The sequence below is a fragment of the Pseudorasbora parva genome, chromosome 16, assembly GCF_024679245.1.
Source record: "Pseudorasbora parva isolate DD20220531a chromosome 16, ASM2467924v1, whole genome shotgun sequence".
NCBI classification, from domain to species: domain Eukaryota; kingdom Metazoa; phylum Chordata; class Actinopteri; order Cypriniformes; family Gobionidae; genus Pseudorasbora; species Pseudorasbora parva.
In genome coordinates this window covers 27,487,897-27,502,819 of record NC_090187.1, presented here as the reverse complement: position 1 = coordinate 27,502,819, position 14,923 = coordinate 27,487,897, and positions in this window count along the sequence as shown.

Below are 14,923 nucleotides of genomic sequence, written 5' to 3'. Positions count from 1 at the left end.
AGTACTTGAGTACTGTACTTAAGTACACTTTTTGAGTATCTGTACTTTACTTGAGTATTATATTTTCTGGAAATGTATGACTTTTACTTTACTACATCTGAAAGACAAATATTGTACTTTTTAGTCCACTACATTTCTATCAAAGTCGTTTCTGTACGTCTACAGTATGTCTAAGGTGTTTGGGTTTTTGCAGAAAGCCTTTCAGCAATCACTCTTGTAGAGTCACGTGATGTTCGATGATTTCCCAGCAATTTTGAACACTTATCAGTTTATAGCAAAATGGAAGAAGACGGATGTCAAAATGTTTATGATTATGTCTTAAGTTAACGTAAACAGTTGGGAGAATATCAGATGTGTATCACTGTATAGGATCCGTGCATTTGGCCATAAAGGGACAGCAGTTTTGTAAAGAGCTTTGTAACTTTGTAACTAAGTTTAAATTATTTTAAGGTAGTCGTATGCTAGTATGTCGGATGGAGCATCACTGACTGGCTTAAACCATGATGGCATAGTTTACATTCATACAACAACAATAAAAAAATGCGCTGACATAAAAAAAGAAATCTACTTTTGATACTTAAGTACTTTTGAAAACAAATACTTATGTACTTTTACTTAGTAAAAATCATTTTTTACAACTTTCAACTTTAACGGAGTAATATTTGACCAGTAGTACTGTTATTTTTAATCAAGTAATGAAATTGTGTACTTTGTCCACCCCTGAATTTTAGTTGGGGGAGGGGGAATTTGGCCATTTCTATTTACTAGGGGGGACTTCAAACCTCAATGTGTCTACGGCCCTGCAGTATGGACACACGCTCACACAGAAATTAGTTGTCAGTGCTGCTATGATGATTTTATCAGTAAAATATTTTAGCAATTTAAAAGCTAGATAACATTTATCAGTAACAAAATAATAACAGCGCTGTTCTTGAAGCCGATAAACAAGACACAAAAGCACAAAACACCCAAATTCTAATAAATAGATAACACAGCCACAACAACCTATTGGGGGGGGGGGGGGGGGGGCACTCAGTTTCAGTCAATCTCATGTCAATCTTGAGTACCTATAGAGTAGTATTGCATCCTTCATATCTCCGAAAAGTCTTTAGTTTTATAATATTTATAAAAGAAATATGGGCTGTACCGAGTCTTTCCGGGAAAAAACCGAGCGCCTGGAGGCGTATCGAGTGGGCGGAGCTAAAGAATGATGAATGCGCAAAGCGGTGACGTCCTCAAGCGTGGAGAAACCCTTGCTATCGATCTCAGCTAATAGATATGATCCAGAATGTGGTATGTTCTGTATTTAGTGGCCTGTCAACATTTGTGTGTCTTTACTCGCAGTTTATGAGGACATGATTCGGTTTATGGACTATTGTATGCGACTAAACCTTAGCAGTAGCAAGCAAAACGGTTTTGCACGTCAGACTCGTGTAACGTTATACATAGAACAACAATGAAGTCCGTTAGCGCATTTGAATGACGAAGCACGCGATCGTGTCGTTTACTGATGTTTACTCACGCGACGATAAGCAACAGCAGAGGCATTTGAAGCAGTTTTACTCACCGGCTGCTTCCAAAGCAGGACCAAACCTTTATCGCTGGGACCGCTCCGTCAAAAACACACTTCTTGGAGTGTGGAGATCTACTTTGCGATGCGACTGAAGCGATGTTGTGAAGCTTCCCGTCATTTCTGCATTCAAATCGGTTCAAATGCAGCGCTGCCTTCCCGGAATACTGTGCTGAAGCGTTGAAGTCGCTTAATGTCAAAGTGGAGGAATGAAGTGGAGCGCGGCGCGGACTATAACCGACATAAGTGTTCACGGACGACTGGATCTGCAGCTTGAGAGCAGTGTTTATGGGCGTGCATTTCCTCTCTCGCTCTAGTCACGCGCGTACGCACCCTACCGGGAGAAGAGCCCGTACGGCCAATACAAGGACCTTCCGGTCTATTAACGTCAAGTCGAGCCATACTCGAAAAAAAACTCTCCGAAACTTGTGAGAAACTGGAAGGAGTATTTTTAACACAGAAATACTCCATCAAACGTCCAACATTAGTTTTTGAAACTTTGTCTATGTTTAGGATGGGAATCCAAGTCTTTAACAGTGTAAAAAGTTCAGTATGCATGAAACAGCATTTCACCCCCCCCTTTAAAGAGCTGTGCAATAAAGGCCATAGTAACATACATATTTAAGAAGACACCTTGCCCAAAGAATAAACCACATTAATAACTGCAGTAGTCTGCTATCAATGGCTCAAGCCATTAATATCTCTAAAATAACATTTATTAATTAACAACAGAGATGTGGCATGAGATGTAGAAGTGATGAGTCCTACACACAAGAGTGTTTTGAGGACAAAAACCTGACAAATGTCTTGATATTCACATCTGAAATGTTTTTTTGAAACACTGAGGCCACATTCCATTGACTTATTCGAAAATAGTGCACACAATAATGGACACCCGAGCTGTAACAGATTACCACCTCGGGTGTGCATTATTTTCTAATAATTCATGGCCAGACATCCATTATTCCTTTTATTATTAAATTATATTATATTATACAGACATCCCACCTCACCCGGAAGGTCTGGGAGTCTCCCGCATATTGATAGCGGCTCCCTGACACTTCAAATAATATAAAATATCCTGGGAATTGAGCGAGCGAGTGAGAGAGAAAGCATGTGAACTGATCACAAGTGGTCAGCCAAGACACATTACCATTACACCTGGTATTAACACTAGTTTCAAATGCATTTTCTGTGACCACAAAATCTGTCACCTCGTTTTTTTTTTTTTTTTGTCACCCTCTACTACATTACTTTCAGCTCACAGATATTGACAGCTTACAGAATTGAATATAATTGTAGGCTTTTAAAATAATATTAAATAGTTGTTGGGGGTATGGGGGGGAAGGAGTTGTTGAGATGAATCACATAGCGTGAGGATGTTCAAACCATGAAAGCTTGACCAGCATGGTTTGTTGATGGGTTTTAAGTGAGGTGCTTACCCAAGCTGAATCTTCCTGCCACATGCTGTCCTTGATGGAGTAACGCAATAGCAAGGTCTAGACACTAAGCACTGTATAATTGACGAAGTGTAAAACAAGATGGGGATAAAACCCATCTCAAAAGTCTTGCCCTCGACTCTCAATGTTGTTTTAATGAGTCACACTCTCTCCAGACCTCGGGCATATCATTTAGTAAATGTTTGCTTTTGGGAACATGGTGGATATAGACCCCAACATGTCTTCAAGCTGAAAGCAAACATTCAGAGACCATCTGCTGCACTGCGCGCTTGACATTTGAATGATCCGATTCATGGTTGTGCAAATTATAAGTTATTGAGGTTTCATTTTTGCTTTATATCAAAGCATATTTTTTATGATGGTAGTCAAGTGAGTTAGCTTTTTTTGCAACAAAATTACCTCTCATGGCCATTTTTCACCCTTTCGCTAACCATTAGAATTAAATCGGATGTTTTGTTTTTCTTTTCTGCTGTTCATTTGAATACTCCCTTTGTATGTGAAATGTACTTATAGTGCGTACTTGCAGGTTGTGGGCTTGTTGTTGAGCCAAGTTTAGTTGATGCAACACAGTCTTAATAAGAGTATTTTTGAAAAATCTGCATCAAATCAATTCTGAGCTGAAATGTGCCACAAACATGGTTTTAGCCATATTAAAATGTTCAAGGACATTGTACATCCTTCAAAATAATACTTGCAATTTATTTACATCTCGGAATAGTGGGATATCCACTACTGCTGGTGTTCAGTTATGCAGCACTGAATAGGCTTTGTTGATGCTTAAATATTGGTGGTGCAGTACTGAGATGTTGCTTAGAAGTTCATGATTGTTCCCTCTATGATTTGGAATTACAAAGGCAGGAGCGTAATGACACTATTCCCAGCATATGGAGTGCCGGGTTAACATCTGCAATGCTGAACGCTTTTATGTGACAGGACTGACAACTGCAGCCATCACAAAGAACAAATGGGTGAACATTTCACTTGATTTACCCATTTAACTATCAGAAACACATGCTTTTCCTCTTAAATTCACTTTTAAAATTGCATAGCCATTAACATTAATGTTCTGGTACATTTTAGCTGATACAATTATTAAAAAAAATACCATAAAATTACTTAGCACAAAATATTAAACAAGCAGTGGTAGCACAAAACATATATTTTCATTTATAAACCAACATACCATCAGAATGTTTGATGATACACTATCAACACAGGATAATTTGCAAATGCAGGCCATGATATGTGTGCCAGTAAGTTAAATAATGTAGCACCTCCTCTAAATCTAACCAAGTTAACAAAAGCTAACAGAAAAATGCATTTGCTAAAGCAACCATGCCATTTTAGTTTGGTCACTAAATGGCCATTTAACTCATTGGTCACATTACTTGTATCCGAGCACTTTGTATTATAAGTGCAATGCTGTATCAGGTGAACTACTGTTAAAGTTTACTCAGTCAGAAAAGACATACACATGGAGCTGAATATGTGATGAAAACATCAAAATGTACTAGTTTACAAATAATGTGCTATGGTAAAATTGTTTTAAAAGGGATAGTTCACCCAAAAATTTAAATTATCCCATAATAACCCTCAAGCCATCCTACTTTACTTCTTTCAGACAAATACAATCAAAGTTATTTATAAAAAAAAAAATGTCCTGGCAAATCCAAGCTTTATAATGGCAGTCCAAAATTTGAAGACCAAAATTGCATCCATCCATTATAAAATTAATAAGAAAAATAACCATATTTAACATGTTACAGTAAAATATCTAGCTTTGAGCGGACTGCCTTCCATATTCAATTTGACGATGACGTCGGACGTAGCGTAAGCATTTTGATCACTTTCTTCATAATTTGAATTTCGGAAGGCAGTCCGGCGGAAGCTATTTCACTTTATAAAGTTTTAAATATGGATATTGTTCTTACACATCTGGATGATTTGCGTCAGAAGGCCTTTATTAACCCCAGAAGACATGTGGATTACTTTTATAATAGATGGAGGAACTTTTTTGGCATTCAAATTTTGGGCTCCCATTCACTGCCATTATAATTCTGCGTTCACATCAAACTCGAATTGAGCGTCAAAATCGTGTCTACCAATGTTTAAGTGGTCTCTTAATTTTTTCAAGGCACTCCATGAGAAATATGTCATAAAACACCACTCTGCCTCTTCATTTTCATAAAAAAATAAAAATAAATAAGCATTAACAACCACACAAATGTGGTTCAGCCAATGCATTGACCTTACCTGGATTACCTGGATCTTCACTTCATGTATATTTTTATATCCTTAAAAAATATAAAGTTATGAAACTTCACTTTGCCCTCAGTTAAAATGATTGTTTAACCACTACAGCAACATCCGAGCCAGCGGCAAACGCCAGAAGGACTGGCCGAGGAAAGGCTGCTCTCGCCGGGGTAAATCGCCTGGATCTCACAACTCCAAAAACGCAAGATAATTTTTTTTTTTAAGTAGGCGCTGTCTTTATAAATAAACCACATATTTTAGCTTTAAACAACTACATTATCAACTGAAAATAATTAAAACTACATTTAGTGACAAAATAACAGTATTTTTTTATTATGCAGGGTTTCATCACGTCACTTTACTACGTGACGGCAGCAAGCAGGCTCCTCATTGGTTAACGCGGCGTGAATTGACATCAAAGTTAAACATTTTCAACTCGGGCATAGACGGGAATTCGCTACAAACGCGTGAATGCACAAAAAGCACCACTAGCGCATAACGTGCAAACCACTCAATTCGCCTTAAATTTGTGCAAACTGGACACGCAAATGAGGCGGAATCGCGTCCATCATGGAGCAGAACCTCCAGACGCACGTCAATGCGACTTTCCATTGACTTAACATGAAAATCATTCACTCCAGATGCTCTATTCACATTTGATGTGAACGTACCTTAAAGCTTGGAAAAGCCAGGATATTTTTTAATATAACTCTGATTGTATTCTCATGAAAGAAGAATGTCAGATACACATAGGATGGATTGAGGGTCAGTAAATCATGGAGTAATTTTCATTTTTGGGTGTACTATCCCTTTAAGCTCAGGGCATAGTATTTTTCAAGGAAACACACAAAAACAAGTCTTCCTTACTTGATATCTGCCCCTGTAATCATAATTGGAATTAAAATGGTTGGTGTTTAACTGTCTCGCGTGAATTGTGTGTGTAGGTAATTTAGCAAAAATGCAGATAGTCAAATTTTCCCAATGAGCCTAGGTTGCTAATGAAAGTCCTTGGCCTTCTCATCACATCTCAAAGCAACTGAACTTGATGACCTTGAGTTTCATGGCCTGGTTGTTGTGGAAGGGAACACAGAAGAAAAATAGCATCACTTTTCAGGTGTAACTTTCATGACCAGGAGAGAAGTTATACTTCAATATCACCTTCACTGGCTCTGCATGCCCACAGGGGCGTAAAGTTAGGGAGGTTACTGTAATCCAGTGCTACACTGAGAGATCGAGTCTCTTCTCAAATATTTATAGGCCGTCACTGCCTCACAGCTGTTGCCGCTTCTACTGTCCAAACACACGCTAGCTGGCTCGTGGTCAATGAGAGCCTACCTGTCAGTCACTGCACCGATGCTATCACATAATACAGCAATAAAAATATACATTACATTCGTCACTTCAGCAGGTTTCCAAAGGACAAAGTCTGTATGAATAACACATGTTGGGTTAGCAGAATTTAAGCAAGCACCAGTAGGAAAGGAAATGAATACAAAGGTAATAGCAGCATTGCTTGTGACTTATACGATTTAACTGTCAGAAGACGTGATGCAAGACTGCGGCGAACCATATTTTCTAACACAGAATACAACCTCTAATGTTAGATGTCTAAAGCTGAAGTAATGAGACACTCATTCAAACTCATTTTGCTCAGGCCTCACACATCTTAGCCAAACGCTTTTCATCACTTGTATCTCTTGATATCCGACACTCACGGATTAAAGCTTTAGAGTTTGAGCTGACCAACTGGTGGGATGTAAGAGATGACGTAAACACACAGTGGGTGTGCACCGTGAGCACAAACCTATTTATGCATAAAACCCGTGTGCAATTATTTCCATGCAGAAATCATGATTCATCACTTAAATTGTTCAAAATTTATGACTATTAGAATGAATTAAAGTGTAATATAAAACAAGGCTTCTTTGTTTTATATTTATATGTGTGATCCTGGAAAACAAAACCAGTCACAAGTCGCACAGGTATTTGTGGCAATAGCCAAAATTGTATTGGTAAAAATTATACTTTTTTTTATGCCAAAAATCATTAGGATATTATGTAAAAATCATGTTCCATGAAGATATTTTGTACATGTTCTACTGTAAATATTATAAAATAGTAGTAGTGATATGCATTGCTAAATCACACATTTAGAGGCAATTTTCTCAATATTTATATATTTTTTTGCACTCTCAGATTCCAGATTTTCAAATAGTTGTATCTCGGCCAAACATTGATCACAGAGCCAAACTGAAGATGCAGGCATACTTTTTTTTTTCTTAAAAAAAAATCAACACACCTAAGGATACATTACTATAAAATGAGAACCCAATTTGTCTTGGTGACAAAGTCCAATGTCAACTGTAATTGTGATTTATTACATGATGTGTCGAGGTGTACTAGCCATGCAGATCTACAAGTCAAACCTATTGATTTAAAAATAAATATTTCCTGCGGCGTGTCGTCTTGTATATTTTGAGATGTCAGCATGTGTTTGCTGGCTGAGTAACAGATGTTGTGTTTTTACAGAGCAAAGGTCAGGATTATGTAATGTGTGTACACAAGTATGTGAGATTACAGAGCGGAAATGAAGCCATGAATATCCACATGGAGGGTTATAGCTCTCAGATTAAACGCATTCAATCCTGACAGCGGTTGGTAAAGTTCTTCCTATCGAGTGTAACGGAACAGTCAAAGCACACAATTCTAGAGGACGACATTTAATCCTGCAAGAGCAAAGGTTTGTGTCCTTCTATTTAAAAGACCATTGGTTTTGTCCCATCGTATTTTAATAGCAACATTTCAGCGCGCACTTTAAAAAAAAATGTTTTTAACATAATTTCAGATTTTGCCCCTCTGATTTCAGAAAAGAATGTTCTTTCTCCATTTTGCATTAAAGCCCTGGGAATCTCTGGACTCATCAGTCAATGTCACAATGTTCTCACCAATTAAATGGATAGTATATGCAGAACAAAGATCATCAAATTTAATCAAAAATAAACCTCAAAATACAGTTTACAAAGCAAATACAACATACGATGTTAATTAACAAAGATTCGGGAGGAGGGCTTTCAGATAATTGACACAGGTGGATAGCACTCAGCTAATCAACGAGAGGTGCATATATATACACTGCAGTCTTACCTCCATTCTGTTGAAAGTTTATCAGCATCCCTCCTCCACCCCTTCTCCACATTTTGCTCTTTTAGTTCTAACCACTTACACGAAGGGGGGGGGTACTCTGGGTTCGGGCCAAGTTCGAGCTCGAATCCCTCCCCCCGGACAGCACGCCAAATACGCATTTATATTACTCTATATAATTATATGTAAGTGTGAACTCGTGAATCTTAGATTAAAGTGGAAGTCTTAGAAAACATTATTAAAATACCTATATTGTTTTAAAGAAGAAACTGAGCAGATTATTGCTGAGTGAGAAATGAAAGTATGACAAAGTTATGGAAGTTAAAATTTACTGTAAATCAAACGTACTGAACTAATATATAATATATATATTTTGTTATTTTTTTAACTATAAAATAACTATAAAATCAAATCCATATATTGATTGGTATAAAAAATATTACACAAATTTAAGTTCCTATGAAATGTTGTTTAGGCGCTCCTTTAACAAATGAATACATTTCTGCCCAAATATCATTTCTATCATACAATAGTCACCAAATATGGAACCTTGAGACTCAGACCTGTCCAATGATAATCATGTTGTCAAGACTAGAAAAGGTTTTGATTATAAAGAGATTGAAATAGATTTTGTAATATAAACTAGGGGAGGAGCCCGCTAAAAAATTTAAAGTACAGTTTTCATGGTAAAAAAAAAAAATCAAATTTCAAAACGTTTTTTTATAGTTTGTAAGCTTTCGAATGAAACCTAATGTTTGATGATTACTAAAATATGCAATACGGTAAAAAGGCAATAAAAAAGAGCGGCAAATTCTGGTGAGAGTTAAGGGGTTAAAAGTAGCCTATTATTCTGTAGGCAAACCTCAGAACCTCAGATACTGCACTGCATGACCCCAAACACATTGCTTTACACTTTCTCCATGGATGTCCCACAGGACTCTGTATTAAGCCCATTAATATTCTGTCCAGCAAGTTACTCAGTTCTGTACAATGCATGTCTTAATTTTTCTTTGCTGTGCTGACAGCATGCAACTGTACTCACATTAGCCAATTTAATGTTTTTGCTCTATGGATGGAATACTAGCATTCTGTTTGCCATATTAAGATTTGGTTGTACTGTGCATGATTTTTATCCATAATAAATGTTCATAACATTCCTCTCTTTTCTTCAGTGCTGATGAATACTGGTCCTCTGCTATCTCTTCTGTCTCTTTTGGTGCCAGTACTTCTCCTCTCTATCTCTCTGAGTCACCATGTCTGTGTGCTCACGCTGAATCGTAGTGGGTGAAGTGTCACAAAGGCTGATGAATTGTGGGTATTACTTCCACTCCCTCGCTGTCCTCCTCCATAACTGTGCTCCAGGCAGTGTGAGTAAAGCGGAGCCTTGAGTGTGTGAGCATCGAGTGTGTTTGCGTGCCTGTATGTGATGTATTGTACTGTGCTCTGCAGAGCGGGGACTGATGGCTATCCTATGTGACCTCTGTTCTTAACAACGACAACAGCAGCTACTGCTTTCCTTAAAAATAGAACATTTTCAGGGTTACCCTAATGCAATTTTCTTTCTTCAGGTAATGAGTAAAGAACATGTTCAGGCTACATTTCACCAAAAAAAAAACAAGGCATCTTCATTAACATGTTAATGACAATTTCATTATACACCAACTTTTAAAAGTTTGGGGTCTTTTAGATGTAGTTTTTTTTTTAAGAAAAAGACTCATGCTCATTGAAACTGCATTTAGTTGATCAAAAATACAAAGGCCTGTCATGAAACTCTAGATGGCGCAGGTCCATAACTCAATCTGCTTGCGATCACATTTTTTTTATAGGGCACAGCTGATTGGTTCCTGCTATATCAGTGGCCAATGAGCTTGCTGCTCAACTTTTAACGAATGGTCAGCATTTGCTGTAGTAGTTGCAGCACGCAACTTCAAAAACCTGTTGGTTCGCTGGGCGTTTACACACACACTGAGAGCTCACACAGGCTTGCAGATCGTACTGTGTGGAGGCTTGCAGGCTTGCAGATCGTACTTCCATTCACAAAAGAGCAACACGGTTTGACCCTGCGTCTTTTTCAAGACGTCATTCAAACCGTGTATTCCTGGTATGCAACGGTTTCCTGTCCTCTTTGACGGCCACGAGCGCATGTGAGATTGCGATCGTGGGTGATTCATGTTCTCGAAAAAGAACATGGTCACGTCGGCGCGTTGTTCGTCTCCCCCTTCTCATAAAGGGCTTGAGTGTTCAGCGCGCCGTGTGCCGTCGAGCGGCCGGCTGACAGCGGTGGTTGTCACAACAACCGGCGTGCGTCAGTCGGCGCTCTAGATGCGCGGTCGAGACTATGAAACCTCAGATGAGGTCGAGTCCCTTCGCCTATCCCCCGATCTAGTTCATTTCTAGTGTTACTGGAAAAGGGCTACTTTGGCTGATAAGCGCTGGTGGCCTGAGGATTACAGTGGGGATTCCCCGCCGGGTAAATCCCTTCGGGCCCCCACTCCTCCATCGCATCAAAAGCATGCTGAGTGTTCGTGGGTGGTACGGATTCTCTCATGAGAACACGACCACGTCAGGGCATTGTTCGCCTTGCCTTCTTCATAGAGGCTTGAGCGTTCAGTGCGCTGTGTGCCATTCTGACGGCCACGTTCACTGTCTCGCATGCCTGCTGGTAGTTGAAGATGGAATCGCTGGTCCTAAGAGAAAAGGTCTTAGCGTTTCATTTTTGGCTCTGGCAGAGGACAGATGTCAATTGCTGCATCGGAGAGAGGGGAATATGGAGCGCCATAAGGGCCAAAAATTTTTTTTTTGAATTTTGTTTTCCCTCTCTCACTTACCTCTGTCCTGCACGCACGGGGGTAGTCCCAGCCCAGGGGTTGTGCAGGAACTGCGTGCGGTGTTGGACCTCGCCCTATGGGCGACGAAAATCACTGCACGCTCCCTGGGTCAGGCGATGTCCACACTAGTGGTCCAGGAACAGGGGGCTAACCTGGCAGATATGCGCAAGAAAAGCCTGTCTGTCAGGCTGGCCTCCTCGGCGACGCCATCGAGAACTTTGCCCAGCAGTTCTTGGCCCCCTCTACGAGGCGCCTCTATGCTCTGAAGTGGAACCTGTTCGTTGAGTGGTGCGCTTGCCGCCTGGAAGACCCCCGAAGGTGTTCGATTAGTGTCATGCTTTCCTTCCTGCAAGAGGGGTTGGAGCGAAGGCTGTCTCCCTCCACCCTCAAGGTATATGCTGCTGCGATAGCAGCGTACCATGATGTAGTGGAAGGTAAGTCCGTGGGGAAGCACGACCTAATCGTCAGGTTCCTCAGAGGTGCGAGGAGACTAAATCCTCCTCGTCCTACCTCGATACCCTCTTGGGACTTGGCGCTAGTGCTCAGAGCACTTCAGAGCCCCCCGTTCGAGCCTTTGGCGTCTTGTGAGCTTAAAATCTTGTAGATGAAGACAGTGCTCCTGACGGCATTGGCCTCGATCAAGAGGGTAGGGGACCTGCATGCACTTTCGGTCAACGAATCGTGCCTAGAGTTCGGGCCCGGTAACTCTCACGTTGTCCTGAGACCCCGGCCCGGATATGTGCCCAAGGTTCCTACCACTCCCTTCCGGGATCAGGTAGTGAACCTGCAAGCGCTGCCTTCGGAGGAGGCAGACCCAGCCCTGGATTTGTTGTGTCCGGTGCGCACTCTTCGCGCTTACGTTGACCAGACCCAAAGCCTTCGGACCTCAGAGCAACTCTTCGTCTGTTACGGAGGCCAGCAGATGGGAAAGGCTGTCTCCAAGCAGAGGTTAGCCCACTGGATAGTGGATGCTATAGTCTTGGCTTACCAGTCCCAAGACGTGCCTTGCCCGTTCGGTGTAAGAGCACACTCCACTAGGAGTGTTGCTTCTTCCTGGGCGCTGGCTCAAGGCGCCTCGCTGACAGACATATGTAGAGCTGCGGGCTGGGCGACACCTAACACGTTTGCTAGATTCTATAGCTTACGTGTAGAGCCGGTATCTTCCCGCATCCTCGCCCCCAGTGGCCAGGAGCGTTAAGTGCCCGTTCTAAGTGTCGGCTTGCAAAACGCCACTCCCGCCCTCTGGGCCGGATACGTGCGTCTATTGTCTCCAGTTGTGTTCCCCGGGAAACCGGTTAACCCTGTCGAGCTCCTCCGTCACCCCTCCGGTGTCAGACGTTGCGGACCGTCTGACGCCAGGCCTGCACCTGTATGCTTGAGAAACGTGGCTGTAGGCTGGGTTCCATATGTAGCGGTTCCCTCACAGCAACCCCATATGTGTATTCTTCCACGGTACCAGCTACCCTTCGGGCTAGCCCCGTGTCTTTCTGGGCGTGTTTTTTCCCCCCTTCAATCAGGCTGGAACCACCCCAGAGACTGCCATATGTTGCACTACCCTCCCAGGTTAGTCCTTATGTGTATTCTGCCACCTCCCCTTCCCTGAAGGACGTGGCCCGGCGTAGATATATTCACGGAATCGCCCGGCGTAGATATACTCGCAAAATCACACAGCGTAGCCGTAGATATAAATGCTGAGATGATGGTTCATTACGGCGTAGACATTCAAGCAGAATCACATGGCGTAGATATACACGCTGAGATGATGGTTCGTTATGGCGTAGACATTCAAGCGGAATCACACGGCATAGATATACACGCTGAGATGATGGTACGTTACAGCGTAGACATTCACACAAAATCACACGGCATAGTTATACACGCTGAGATGATGGTACGTTACAGCGTAGACATTCACACGGAATCACATGGCGTAGTTATACACGCTGAGATGATGGTACGTTACAGCGTAGACATTCACACAGAATCACATGGCGTAGTTATACACGCTGAGATGATGGTACGTTACAGCGTAGACATTCACACAGAATCACATGGCGTAGTTATACACGCTGAGATGATGGTACGTTACAGCGTAGACATTCACACAGAATCACATGGCGTAGTTATACACGCTGAGATGATGGTATGTTACGGCGTAGACATTCACACGGAATCACATGACGTAGTTATACACGCTGAGATGATGGTATGTTACGGCGTAGACATTTACACAGAATCACACGGCGTAGTTATACATGCTGAGATGATGGTACGTTACGGCGTAGACATTTACACGGAATCAGACAACGTAGTTATACACGCTGAGATGATGGTACGTTACGGTGTAGACATAACGGCATAGATAAAGGATGAAGATAAGATAAAGGATAAGATAAAGGATCACACGGCATAGATACACATGCTGAGATGATGGTACGTTATGGTGTAGACATTCACACGGAATCACACGGCGTAGATATACACGCTGAGATGATGGTACGTTACGGTGTAGACATTCACGCGGAATCACACGGTGTAAACATACAAGCGGATCACACGGCGTAGATATACACGTTGAGATCATGGTACGTTATGGTGTAGACATTCACGCGGAATCACACGGCGTAAACATACACGCGGATCACACGGCGTAGATATAAACACTGAGATGATGGTACGTTACGGTGTAGACATTCACGTGGAATCACACTGCGTAAACATACACGCGGATCACACGGCGTAGATATAAACACTGAGATGATGGTACGTTACGGTGTAGACATTCACGTGGAATCACACGGCGTAAACATACACGCGGATCACACGGCGTAGATATAAACACTGAGATGATGGTACGTTACGGTGTAGACATTCACGTGGAATCACACTGCGTAAACATACACGCGGATCACACGGCGTAGATATAAACACTGAGATGATGGTCGTTACGCACACCGAAAACTTGTGTACAGATAACACGCCACTTGGCTTTAGAAAGTGGCGTGTATGTTTACGCAAAGTCATGATGTCATGTTGCAGTTGTCATGACATAAATGCAGTTACATATAAATGTGAATAGTAAAATAACGGTTGAAGATGCCCTCGTTTACACCGACATTACAAGTAATTCTTGCCATTAAATTTTTTTGAGAAACAGATTTGGGATTTACCTTGAACTAAGATGCAATATTTGGAAAATCTTCTTTTTAATGGACGCTGTGAAAAGCAGCCTGGGGTTTTAGATAACATGTTTGCTCTGCTTCCTTTGGCGTCATTCTGAAGTCAGAGACAAGTGTTTATTTGAGAGCCGATGAACTTTGATAAAGAACAGTGGGACTAAGCTGTGCTCTGTGATGATATCAGCACCGGAGCATCACATGAAAGCCTTTCAAAGGATTTAACATGTCTGAGAGTGCCAGAGTAAAGCTGAAAGAGAATGTCAGCAAAGATTACAAATAATTATTAGTACTTACATTGTGTTTGATGGATTATTAAAATGCTAACGCACCTGGTGCAGTAATTTGATTTAGTTATAACCGCAATCAGTTCCCTTAGATGCATACAAAATGTTATTTTACATTTATGGTTCATTTTTATCTTTAAAGGATTAGTTCCACCAAATATATAAATTAAGTCATCATTGACTGACCTTTAAAATGCATCACATCCAA